Source organism: Macrosteles quadrilineatus, unplaced genomic scaffold (genome assembly GCF_028750875.1).
Source record: "Macrosteles quadrilineatus isolate MER2022 unplaced genomic scaffold, UCM_ALF_1.0 Scaffold_5__1_contigs__length_97177068, whole genome shotgun sequence".
Lineage (NCBI taxonomy): Eukaryota > Metazoa > Arthropoda > Insecta > Hemiptera > Cicadellidae > Macrosteles > Macrosteles quadrilineatus.
Window position 1 is genome coordinate 70,883,150 of NW_026542598.1, and position 14,176 is coordinate 70,897,325.

General features: G+C 31.8%; 1 protein-coding gene across 3 annotated transcripts in view; it reads left to right on the forward strand.

Annotated features, from left to right (window-relative positions):
• Positions 1–14,176, forward strand: part of LOC128994805 (discoidin domain-containing receptor 2-like) — a 299,337-nt gene that overhangs the window by 69,656 nt on the left and 215,505 nt on the right. The window contains exon 1 of one of the 3 annotated variants that reach the window (XM_054419593.1): positions 8,477–8,504. The exons of the other annotated variants lie outside the window; for them this stretch is intronic. The gene's annotated coding sequence lies outside the window, so the exon portion shown is untranslated. Of the gene's footprint in view, positions 1–8,476; positions 8,505–14,176 lie in introns of those variants that run through there. 3 annotated transcript variants of the gene reach the window in all.

Consider the following 14,176-nt stretch of genomic DNA (forward strand, 5'->3'; position numbering starts at 1 on the left):
TCAAAATATAAACTTTGCTGGAGAAACATGAAATGTTTAACTAGGTAGTATAATTTACAAATATTTTAATATTAGCCTCGTAGTAACCTATCAATGTGATAATGTCGTATTCTGGTCCATTCTTTTATTCTTACTGATACACTTACTATGTATGCATGTAACTCAATGCAGTTACCATTGTCCTGTAGTTTTTTTATGACTTCAAATATGCTCTTGGTAGTTTTACCTTTCTCATTGGTTACTTATATACACACTCAAAGAGGATTTTTACAACCAAACAACTCTATACACAAATGTAGCAAAGCGACAGTTTATAGAATTGTCCAAGCTATGCGTTGTTGTGAAAAAAGGCATTTTGAATGATAATTAACAGCTAGGATGGCATTCTATTCCAAAGTTTTTCAATGAGAAAAACTTTTACAAATGTAAACAAAGACATGATTATCGTATTGAACGTAGTAGCTAACTTAAATATTTTATTTCCCTTGATATTTAGGTTCGTGCTCAGATTATGGTGGTAAAGAATCCTACTTGGCTGGGACCACACGAGTGGTACATTACAGTAAATTAGTCCAACCACTGACTTTATACTTTTGATTCCATAATATCAAATAGTTTTACACCTCTTATCCCAGATTTTATCGCTAATAATTCAACTCACAAACTTTTACACGAATCCGAACTCTCACCCAGTGTTTGTCCAAATCACTTCACACTACCCCAGACTCAAGTGTTACTTGTATAAAGCTGTCCAGTCAAGTGTCGGCCTGATTGGCTAGTTGGACAGTTTATTAGTACACACTAATCTAGCATCAAGAGGCCCAGCTGAGCGCAGTGTACACAACTCGAGTGGTCCGTAACGTAGGCAAGTGTCAAGTGTTGTGGCAACTCTGTCATGGTTACCGTCAATGTATCGACCACTCGACAGGTGGCCATTTTGTTACATTACATCAAACATTAGCTTTGGTTGGGTGTTATCTGTTATAGTTATGCGTCAGTACAATGTGCTTCATGGTGAGCAAAATTTGCAATATGCAATAGTATCCAGTTTGTTTTTGTAGCCGTATTAAACATTTTCATCATTTTGGTCACAAAAACAAAAGGATTTAACGAATACCTTTAATACTGTCAAGTGACTGGTTTCGGGGCTAATTATTCATTTTGAAGCTAAACACCAAACTATTAAGGACATTTTCGCAATACATGCAGCAGTGAAGAGCTGCCATAAACATATACACACAAATACAGAGACACACAGTTTTGTTTTTTTGTAAAAACAAAATATTATACCGAGAGATGGTTAGTATAAGACTTGTGGTTAGAAGTATTTTTTATTCAACCTAAATGCACACAAATATTATATTTATACAAAAAAAGGTTGGTGGTAGAATATAAAAAATATTTATTTCAAGACTTTTGTGAATATTTACCAGCATTAAAACACTATAAGCGATGTTTATTTATTTTTTTTCAATGAGGAGCAATTTACCTACAGCCGAAAGAGTAAAGTCAAGGCGAATACTTGCCTCGATAAAACTTGTTTATTATAAAACTTGTATGTTATAAAACTTGTATCATATAAAGCTTGTATATTATGAAATTTGTATAATATAAAAATTGTATAGCATTAAGCTAGCAGGTATTGCATGCACAATATGTCAAAACATAACCAAAACTACCCTTGCAAAATTTCAAACACTACTTTTCAAACTTCTATTAATTTTATAAAGTTTTCGAATTTTTGTTCAAAACTACATAGATTATCCGAAGCTATATCCAAGTTTGCTGACCCTAGCTGTATCTCCCCTTTGCCGGGGTGATATGGTCTATATTTATACCGTAACTATATTTATGATCCAATATCCGGCTATAAATATGTAGCAGTCTCCATGGCCAAAACAGTCTTGTGCTGTGTTTGGGACTGCATTGAGTTGTATTGTAACATTGTTGTTGAGATGATTCTAAATAACGGATATATTACTCTTGTAATTAGGGTGGTGCTAATTATAGTGATATAAGGGAGGAAGACTACACAAGTGGTCGGAAAGAGGATAAACTAGGATAATTTAAGCAGCCACATAATTTACACAGTGGGACAAATAATAAGTAAAGTATAAACGATAGAAAAATGCGACAGGAAGAAGAATGATGGTGAACGTTTGTACAATCGTTTGATTTCTTAAGCAATAAATATATGCGAACGCTCTACTTTTAACTTACTGTGTGTTTTACTCGTATATAAAGTGAAAGGTGTTTGGAATGACTTTATCTGCCTTGCAAAACTACTCGATCGTATATTAAGATAATATAATAATGAAGTTTAAATCGAAATGGCTACAAACTTATACATTAGGTGTGTTAAAGTAAATATTCTAGCTCTCATTGATGAATTAACTACTTCTAGGAGAGAATTTTCTCCAAATAATGGGTAAAGTATGCCTAGTTTAAAGTGTGGTTGGTTAATTTATCATGTGTGTATTCTTCATCTAGTCTAGAGCGAGTTCTTCAATACATAATTATAAAGCTCTCCTCATATAACAGAGCTATTAGTTTTTATCTAGATGTGTGAATTTTTAACATGAAATTGTATTGAAGACACCAGGCCATGATATTATCCCTTAATCCATTTGTGATCGTTAAGATTTGAACCTCAATCATCAGTAAATGTTTAACTATATCCACACAACTATCACCTCACAAAATCCTGTTAAAACACTACTTCACCTTTGTACTCTGTACACGGTAGACCTTAACACATTCTATTATTGTTTCCTTAGAAACTCTACTCCCTCCACAAAGTAGTGACACATAATAGAAGGGCGGGAGGCCCAAAACTGTATTACACCCCTGAGTGGATTATGGATGTTTTCTTATCGTGCGATGTTCTTAGACGTAAGTACGGTGCGGAGTCGATCAGCCGAGGAAAGTGAAGCAGAAACTTTTCCTTTACATATTTCATCGCTGGAGAGCGGTTTTCTTTACATTTTACAACTGAGTGTCGGAAACTGTTTTCGTAAGCAGTTGGAACAAAAAGTTTACTTGTTATCCTGATTTCATGATGATTTTAGTGTTACCTTATAGGAATAGGTTGAGCTCGTATGTTATACTTTTTTGGTGGGAAATTTTTATAGTGTCTTTGTATACACATAGGTGATTGTTTTTTAGTTAGTACAGGTACTGTACTCTGGTATCATACCGACCACACCTGATAGTTATAACCTAACCTAAGGGTGTCAATGTTTTAGAGGTTAGGTTAGGAAGATTTTGTTATTTAAACTAATTAAAATCTTATTTGGAAGTGGATTTATCGGTATGGTTGGTCAAAGTACCTTCATATAGAATCAGAGCAGGCTTGAACACTTAAGACGCTTGGGAGCATTAAGGCAACTTCCTATATTATTACCTGTTATAAAAATGGTGCCTTAGACCAGAATATAAAAAAAATAACAATAATATAAACGAATTTACAAGGTTCAAATCTTTACAAAATAATATTGCAAGAATTTCTCAGAATCGAGGCTGAAACCTCACTAGAGAGGATAGTTATTATAAAGTAATAACTATGCTAGTCAACTATACAAGACTGCAATATAATGCAGTCAGTACAGGTGGCGTCGTCCTGTTATCCAGCTGTGGATATTTATTATAAAGCACTGTGGATGTGATACTCCCTGGTGTAGATTAACATCCACACTATTGAGTACTACGACAATCCGCATTACTATCTTGATAATTAGAACAATTCATTAATACCAAGGCAGAAAAATGTGGTTCGGATTCCACTATAAACTGTCGGTCCCTTAGTTGCCGTTAACTGGGCTATTAATTAACAGTTGTGTCTAAGGAATATGTCGACCTTAGTCACTAAGACTACAAGATCGTGCTACTCATCTCCATTCATACTTGTCTTAAAATACCTACTTTGTATGATCACCATTTCAATGAAAAGTATTAAAAGTATAAACTATATTTTTTTCTTAGGTACAGAATATTATTTACAAACTTAATGTTTAAAGGTGACATCCTCTGAAAAACGTAAAGTTTTGCATTTTAAAATCCTCTTCCTACAGAAGAGAAGAAAGTATAATTTCTATGAATATTGTTCAGTTTCAGAGTTGTTTAATAGATAAAAACTGTAGGGCCTATTCCAGTTTAACGTTCAAGGATTTTGAAAGATTTTAATATTAATAACTCTTCCAATTCAATATAACAAGCAATATTTTATATTTAATTACTATTAATTGGGTTTTAATATCACTAAATGTTAGTTCAACAATTTTTCATGTAAAATAACGACGAAAAGCAACAAAAAGACGAGGTATGAGCAGGGGGGGAGGGGGGCACGAGCAGAGAGGGGATCTACCTGATATTACTCCGGTAAAACATGCGGCTGGAATTTAATTTCGTTCTTTGTAAATAACTAGTAACAATAGCTACCTGGAACGTGAAACTTTAATTTCAAAGTAATATACGAATTCTGTTTACTTTCCTGTTGCCAACTATTACTTGTTTAACCCCGATTTAATATACATTGTTTTAATATGGGTTAGAAATACTTTTAAAATATTGTATTTGATATCAAATATATTTTTTGGGGAATTAATTTGTTTTCACATTTGTTTACAGTGTGTTTTACAGCAGGAAGATTTGATAATCATTCTATTTTTTTATTTTATGTGAAGTTACTATGAAGAAAAATATTTCATTTATAGTGATAATAATGTGGAAATAGAAAAACAGACTCAAAAACTTTGAAAGTATGATTAAATAGTGGAGTGTAAAGATTAATTAAATTTAATGATTGTCTAAATAATAAAATAACGTGACAAGAAAATTACTTAAAAATTTAGAATGTTTGGCTTGATAATGACTGGCGACAACTTCTTGGTAGGATAGTTTTATAAATCAAAACTCTGATAAATCTTTCATGCCAATATAAATCAACCACAAGTAGTTGCAAAGAAAATAATTGTTTGAAGCGAACACTGACATTTCCTATAAAATATACTTATATTTGTTATCCAAATAAAACCTACCTTAATATTTCACTTTTATCATCACTACATTATTGTTGTATACAAATCTTCCATTAAATTTAATGAATGGAATACAAGAACATCGTGCTTAAATCAATCTCTTAATATAATTTAATCCCAAACGTTTTCTGGTAAAAATAAACCCACTAAAAATACATCAATTCAATTAACCTTTTTGTAACCCATTTTCTTCTTATGCGATTCAATATGTTTCCACCAAACTCCTACCCCAAAACAAACAGCCCTCCAATCTCACACACCATACTTCACCTGACGTTACCCCTGTCGGATAAGGGGAAGTGGTGGAGCGGGTGGGGGGGGGGTATGAGGGGATGCATTGTCTGCGTATGACAGCCAACAATATTCTACTGTTTTGCTTTAAAATCATAAAGGGGCTCGTTTTCGACAGCACCTGATACAAGATAAGGAAAAGCCAATTTGGTTGCGCGTCTTGTGTGCTTTTTCGAGCGTTTATTCTTTGTGTGTTTTCCATTATGATGCAGAATTGTTTTGTGCACTATGTAAGCAATGGTCGTGAATGTAATTGATGAAACATTTAATCTATATATTTTTTCCCCTTATCAAACAATTCAAGTTTACTATCATAAGTTGTGGTGAACTTTATTTGGTTTTAGTTGGTTTTGACGTTTGTGATATTGTATGTGTCTTGTAAGTAAAAAATAGATACATTAAAGATAAAATACTATATTAAAATAAGTTTTTAAAATATTTCGAAAAATCTCTTATTTATCTGAGGAAATCCGGTATTTTACTAGCTAGTAAGTTTAGTTAGACATATTTGTGGAATATTTTTATTTTCCTATTATTTTAACACTAATTTTAGAAAATACAGAGTGTCCCACGAAGGGGTTTAAACGTTTGATTTAAAATTACTTGCCCATTTATGCTCCGAACATTTTGAAACTTTACACAATTTATAAAGTAGGTTTAAAAAATGTCTTGGGAAAATTTTAGCTCCCTAACCCTCGTAAAAACAAAATGGTGGTATATTGAAAAAATGATACTTTAAACAAGTTAAAATAGTGTTTTTGTTTTTGTAATTTTTTTTATTATCACATCCTTGGGAAATAATGCTTTTTAATCAGGAAATTAGAACATAGCCTAATGAAAAACCTAAAAGTAGAGTCCAAAATTATTCAAACCGTGATCCATCACTATTTAATAAATAATAATAAATTAATTAATTTAATATGATTAGTTAATTAAAAACATTCAATATGCCACCATTTTGTTTCTACGAGGATTAGGTTGCTGACATTTTCCCAATATAGTTTTAAAACATATTTAATAATTTATGCAAAGTTTCAAAAACATCGGTCTATAAATGGGCAAGAAATATAAAGTCAAACGTTTAAACCTCTTCGTGGGACACCCTATATATTAATATGTTGTCGTAATTGTCATTTTAGACATGATAATTTAACACGGTGTATATTTAACAAGATATATTTAACAAGATAATCCCAACAAAATAGTAAAATAACACTTGGCACTGTCATATAACCTTGCTTGAAACGTTTTTTATAATATCTTTTATCCCTAACCAAATCAAATCAGTACATCAAAAAACTAATAGTAAATGACGATTTAATGATATGCCTTATCACAATTCACAAAAAAAAATAGGAAAATGTAAACTTTTTTAATGAGACTCACAACGATCCAAGGATAAATGGGTAAATATTTGTAATTTGCATGTGTATAAAAACTTCTTCAAGAATCTACTGTAAGAAGTTCAGTATTTGAAGGCTATTTCGAAAAAACTATTTCGACCGTAATGTTTAAAACTCCTAGTGAAATATCTGTTTTACCCAGGCGCTGCAGCTAACTCCCCGACTCTGTGATAATCCTCCAGGAGGGTGTTTATACCACGTAACTACACCACTATATTTAGTCTGCCACGTGTGATGACGCTCATCAACTGACACACGTCTGTCAGATACACAAGTGTTACTTCACTGACAACGTAGAGTATCTACATTTACAGTTTGAACATATAAAATACCCCCTCCGCAGCAAACCTGCAGACTAAGCGAATTTAAACTTGTCTGATCACATTTTTACAAAAATATTTCCATAAAAGACATATTTATTCCCAATTTAAATAACATTAGATTCAACGAGTGCTTAGGTTTGCTGCTTACTACTAGTTAAAACGTGTTTTTGACCATACGTCAAAAGTGTAGGATGAAATAAATAAATTTGCCAAATTTTATCAACATATATCCATAAACAAGTAAACTACAACGTTTTTATTTTCTCCATAAGATTAACGTGGGATTTTAAATTACACTTTTTTTAAATTTCTCCGTGACCGTTAGGCATTTAACAGCGTTTCAATAAACTAAAATATTTTTTTTAATCTCTAGAAAATGGTTTGGAGAGAAATTGCAAACAAGTTTGTTTTTATGGTCAAAAATGGGGAAAACCCATTTTTACCCCATAAAACCCCCCATAACCCCCCGCTCCCATAGTCCGATTATGCTGGTCCACGAACTCGTCAAAAAACGTAAGTTAACACGTTTGAACCAAATTTTATCAAAATCCTACGGTAATAGCTTATTACCGTGGTTTGGACCTTTATGGGAATTACGCTAAAAATCAATGTGCAGTATTACTTCTCTATTGCCGCATTCTCTGCATACTCGCTGTGCATAAGAACTAAGATCAAGGTAGCGTAACCAAGGGGATCCTTTTATGGATTATGGCTCTTGTTCCCCCATGAGGGTGGCATGTTTCTTAGGCAAGGAGGAAGTGGAGGTTGAAACGTACAAAATACTTGGATTCAAAAGATACAGTCTTAACCCCCAATTTCTCACCAAAAGTAAGTTTCCTTATGCATTTTCAGTGAGGAAAAATTGTCAAAATATTTAATGCGTGTCAATTTTGAAAATTGTAATATTTGAGGGATTTTATTTTTTGAAACGGGAAACATCACAATTAATTGTTCTAGTTTCTTAATTTTGGAGTTAAAGGTTCCTTTTTTCGTTAACGTTCTCAGAGCTTCTGAGTATTCGATGTGAAATAATTTTGCAAGACACTAGCTTTAAAAATGTTTAAGTATACTCTTCACTAACTTATAGCAAATTAAATTGAATCGTATTTAAATATTAATTGATGTCTTTTTTAAGTACATGTATCTTTTATTTAATTGCATATCAACATTTAAACACCTCAAACTGTACTAACCTAAAATTTATTTTCTTTTGTCTTATAAATAGTTCAATGGTAATATATTAATGGATTCCGACTAAATATAGGTTACTGGAAACGTTGACACAAAATATGATGATTGTTTTTGTGTTATATTTTGGAATTTGTGTTTTATCTACCTGTGTCAGCTATTTTTGTTTACTTTCAAAGTATTGTTACTTTATTAACTTAATCATCTGTTTCAGGTTAGAAAGAACACATTGACGCTCAGGTCCTAGTAACAGAGATACCCTTGTGAGTTATAATTTTTTCTTGATTAATTATTGATATAAATGGTATATACATCACAATCATACTGTAGATTTCAGCAATAATTTACAGTTTTGTTAAGTTTAACAAACGTCCTGTTAGATTAAAATATACATTTTTTAGCTGCCCCCTCGTCCACTTACTACTCCTCCATACTAATTATTTATTCTCAGGTTCATTAAAATATTTATTTTGCTCTAAGCTATGTATATTGGTGTTTCGTCGTCTTAGAGAAAGATACTGTTGAGAATTTCCTAAAACAATATCCATTAAAACCTCTCGTCGGTATATTACCATAATTTAAAGCGGTAGACAATTCTTTAATCTATTATATTACCCAACAAACAAACGAATGTATTTATTGTTGTTATAAATTTATAAATTGGAAACCCCCGATGTTCAGGTGAGATTGGATTTGACACAAGTATTATTTGGTTGTAATTGGAATTACTCAATTTGTATTTTAACTAGACAGTGGTCAGATGTGTTTTCATTGTATCCGTGTTATTTCATTTCATCCGTACACATTATACATTTGAAGGTAGTAAAAGTAATGACGGTTCTAATAATATTTTGTAATTCTCTAATTTTATTAGAACTAAATTCTTTCCTGAATATTTTAACATTACTTTTATTTTTGGGGTTTATGGGAATTCAAACAATAAACGCATGAAAGGTACATACATTAGGGAATACGTTTGAAAACCAACAAAAAGCCTTACAATATTTTGACATGCTAAGGTACTTATCGTTTTATTAGTTCTGATATATTTCATACAAACTTTGTCGTATTTTTTACAATTGAACCAAACAAACTTATACATACTGTAGAGCTATAAGAAAACTTTGTTTGAATATTTAAGGAAAAATGCATAATAATCGTGATGCTACATACACTATAGTAATCAGATACTCCGCTGCAGCAAACCTGCAGACTAAGCGAATTCCCCTTTTTTCTGGCAGGATTTCTACTAAAATATTCCCTTTAAACTGATAGATTTATTTCCTATTTAAATAACATTAATTATTTATTTCCTATTTAAATAACTTTAATTTTTATGAGTACTTAGGTTTTCTGCTATGGGGAAGGTATTGAGGTGTGTGTGTGTTTTTTTTTATGGAAATGTTCATAGCTTAGTATGAGATAAACTAAATTGACAAATTTTATTTAAATATATCCATAAACAAGCAAAATACAACAGCTTATTTATTCTCCATTATATGGGAATTTAAAATTTTAAAATTTTTTAATTATCTCCGCAACCTTTAGAAATACAACAATGCTTCAAGATACAACCTTATTTTTTTAGGGTCCAAAAAATGGTATGGAAAGATATTGTGAAGATTTGTGTTTTTAGGGTCAAAAATGGGAAAACCCAATTTTTACCCCATAAACCCCCGTTCTCATAATCCGATAATGCTGGTTCGCGAACTCGTTTGAATAAAATCGTACACGTTTGGTTTACACGTTTGTACTAAATGTCATCAAATTCGTATAATTTTTGCTCGAGTTATCATGCTAACGGACACATATATATATATATAATTGAACGGAGGATGTTTTTGGCATCTGAGGACCTCAAAATAGAATTGTAAATCGTTCCCGGGTCTTACCATGAGATTTACGCTAATATCTCTTTTTCCCAATGTGAGAAATTCGCTAAAATAGCTTTGTAAAAAGAAAATATGCCAAGTATTACAATCTATTCTTTTATAAATATAACAAAGAAAATGAATTTAAAATTAAATCCACGATTGAAAAGTTAAAATATTTGTTGCTGAATGCATTGTATTTCCAGAAAATTGTGTTGATAAAAAAGTTACATTTTAAAATATTATAAAAATCAAAATTTAAGCATATGTGTGGGAGTTAATTTCATAAATCGTGTTTTTAACATGTTATACATTGTAATTTAGATATTATTTTCATAATAGTTGTCATTTATACTAGACCAGAGAACTAATGGAACACGGGTACCGTTCACACCAGGACATATTCGGAGCAGCCTCATGCATAATGTATAGGGTATTCCAAAAGCGTGGTCAATTTATTTATAACATTCAGGCGGAATCATTAATATTCAATAATGACAGACCGGGGCTTAACCCTTTGGAGGCTTCACTATTGCATTTAAAACTAGGTTTCTTTGTCTTTGGTGTTTGTTTGAGAGCTAATAGTGGTGTCGTTGATAAAGACACTCCAATGAACTGTTTTTACACAGATAATTGAAGATCTTAAACTTGTTAAGTTGTTGGGAATTAAATAAAAACATAATGTTGTTTTATGTATTTTATTTAATGGTTTGACATTGTTCAATACATACAAAATCGGTAATTGGATGTTTACGTTATTATTACATAAAACGTAAGAAATACTCTCATCTTCCTTTATCTTGAGTCTTGAACTTCGATGTCTTAAATTAAAAACTGTTAAATAGATTAGTAAGTATTTTTTAAATGGAAGGCTGTTCAATCTCTAAGTACCTAACATGTTATTGTAACTTTAAGTGAGCAATGCTTAAATCAATTTTCTTATATTAGTTTTCCTAGATTTTACATTTAAACAGCGCCATCTAAAACAATTATCATTGTTTTAGATTTTTCCTCTATTTCACGCAAACATTAAACCTTAACAGTACAACAAAAAACTACATTTTTTATTTGCTAAGCCCCTATTAAAATCGTAAGTGACATAAAAAATCTTAACACATCTATGTCCACGTACTAAAAGCTGTTGTACCTCGTCCTGAAAGCAACTGTTATTTTAGTAATATATGATGCCGTAGAAATAACACGGCTTTATTCACGAAAATAATTTTCTTTATAAATAATATAAACATTCCAGTTTTACCCGTTACATCAGATAACCTATCAATTTTTATGGAAAATACGTTTACGTTTCTTATAGTTTTAGTATAATTTCACATCCATAAATATTTCGTTTAACCAATATTTCCCACAATTTGAACATTATTCAATAAGCCAGTCTGTGCAGAGGCCCTGTCCCTTTAGAACCTTTCTTTTTAGTTTTGTACTACTAGCGTTCTTTTTTTCACCCTTTCACTTTTTATTTATTATATTAGTTGGATTTAGAAATTTAGGTACAAGTTATGGTGGCCCTATGAGTAAATATTGACATACAGCTTATTTAAATGTGATATTTCAATTATTTATGAACCCTGTAATACCGTCATAGGTTGGTGGAGTGTTACGAAATACCATGTAAACATCTTTGTAGTTTTCGTATTATGAAATTTCATAGGTTTCAGTTTATACTATGGATATATATAGTTTTCAGTTATCACCGCAACCCAATGGAACCCGACGGTGTAATGAGGTGATCACGGCCTCACTACACGCTCTCATAATGAGGAGACCGCGATATTCCACACCTGGGGGCTATATTGGCTCACATGACTGTGTGCACTATAATGTATAAACTATAAATGGTGGCTCGGTTTTAAATTAAAAATTTTAATGGATTTGCATTTTTATAATGTGTAGTTTAAAATTGTGTTTGTATTTTATGGAGATTGACCTACGTGAGGTGCTAAATGAGATTATATCCATTTTATTATTAATTTTTAAATTAATTGAAAAAATGCCTTGACACTTACTATAGTACAGTTGCCACAACTAAAGATCGGTCTGTATTACAAGGTGAAACTCTTTATAAATGCCACTTTATTATGATTTGTGTAAACGATCTTTGACCGTGATTAGGTAGAACTATTATACAAAGTATGTTATTTTGAAATCAAAGTATTGAAGAAATGGTTAATTAGCTATTTTTTATCCCTCCATTAATGAAAATTGCCTCATTCATCGTAAAAAAGTTGAGGTAGTAGTTTTTAAACAAATACTTTGGACTAAATCTTTTGCACGATACCCAGCATCTTTCAAAATGCAATAATCCATTCTATCCTTAAAGACAGCTTTCAAACATGTCTATGTAGTTAAGCAAAATAACTAATTTAAGTGTGTTATTTTTTTTAAATATGTTTTAAAGTGATTAGTTATTTCTTGGAATAGTCATTTAAACTCCCTAATAAAAGACACCCTATTTAAAAATTGTTTTTTTTTAGTTGCATAAAAATAAGAAACTGAAGTTGCACTTAACACGTAGGCTATGTTTACACTTATACTACTGACTTACAAGTCGGTAAATACATATACAAGTTGGTATTTATGGTCGATTTCTATAGGACACTCCAACCATCATCAGACCCAATAGGTAAAGAGTTAAAATCAAGGAGTTATAATTTTTTTTTTTATAAATATAAATAACTTTTAAATAATAACTATACCCATCATAAACTTGCCATTACGTGGGAAATACGTATGAAATATAAAAACCGAGAAATATGCTTAAATGCCACATTACACGGACAAGAACGTTTATTACGTGGTGGTGAACGATGCGGAACGATTTTCCATAAATGTAGGGGCTCCGCTCCCCCGATTGTTAAGGTATCGCAGGGGGTGATACATGTCCTACCGCCCTAACCGCGACTCCAAGGTGCCACTTTAACGATAATAGCCCATTGATGAAGGGCTCACACCCTCTAATGTGCCGCTTTTTCCATCCCATTGTTGGAGGGAAATCTTTCGTTAAGAGCAGCGATCGAGTATTGTTTGATTCCCACGTGAGCAATTAAGAAATATTGAAAAATGAAGGGACAGAAATATTAGTTCTAGGTTAAAATTTTTGTAATTGACTAGTTTGATGTAGTACGAGGTTAGTATAACCGTATAACATTTGTTTGGGATGGACGTAGAGCAACTTTAAGTGAAAATTAGGCCTTATATTTTACATATATGTTAGTAATTTTAATTATATAACCTACTCATGAACTGACAATAAAACAATACACTGTCTGGGATGATATATTAATATAGTAATTTAATGACCATAACTTCATTTAAAACTACAAGTCAGTACCTTTTACAGTATATGTCATACAATCAATTGGTTAACAAAATAAATCGGTTAATGACTTAATGTTTGATTTTTGATTATAGAGGACCTATAGCATACTCGAAATCTTGTTCATTGTACCTACGAAACATTTAGTTCAAACAAAAACACTTTAAGTATATGTTGCAGTTTTCTAATATTTGTCACTACCCTACATAGTTTCATATTCCAAATGATTCGTCACATGACTTTATATACCATCAGAATGTCATCAACCAGTGCACGTGGTTTGTGGTGACAGAAACTTGGCATTTGAGGTCTACTTTGACTGCTTTGTGCATATAACCGTGACGTTGATGACTATACAAGTCATACACAGCCGAAGCTTGGTTAGGTGACACATTTGGTGTGGTCTACATTATGCAACCTGTATAAATGTTTCGTATAGCATCACACATTTTTCTCTTGCTTGGTCCTTCAACTTTCTAAGACGTACATTGTCAACATTAAGAGAGGGTGGCCTCAATATCACCTTCTTACTGAAAACTTTGATGAGACAAATGATTACAGTGAAAACTGTCGGATGGTCTTAGTGGAGGGATTTTTCTTACAGAGGAGGTCCTTCTTTCGCGGGTTGCATATCCTATCTAAAGCACCGGGTTATGACATATTATTTGTTGGCTATAAGAAGTAATAGTGAGGGCTCCAGGTAGTATTTAGCAGCCGACAGTTCTATCCT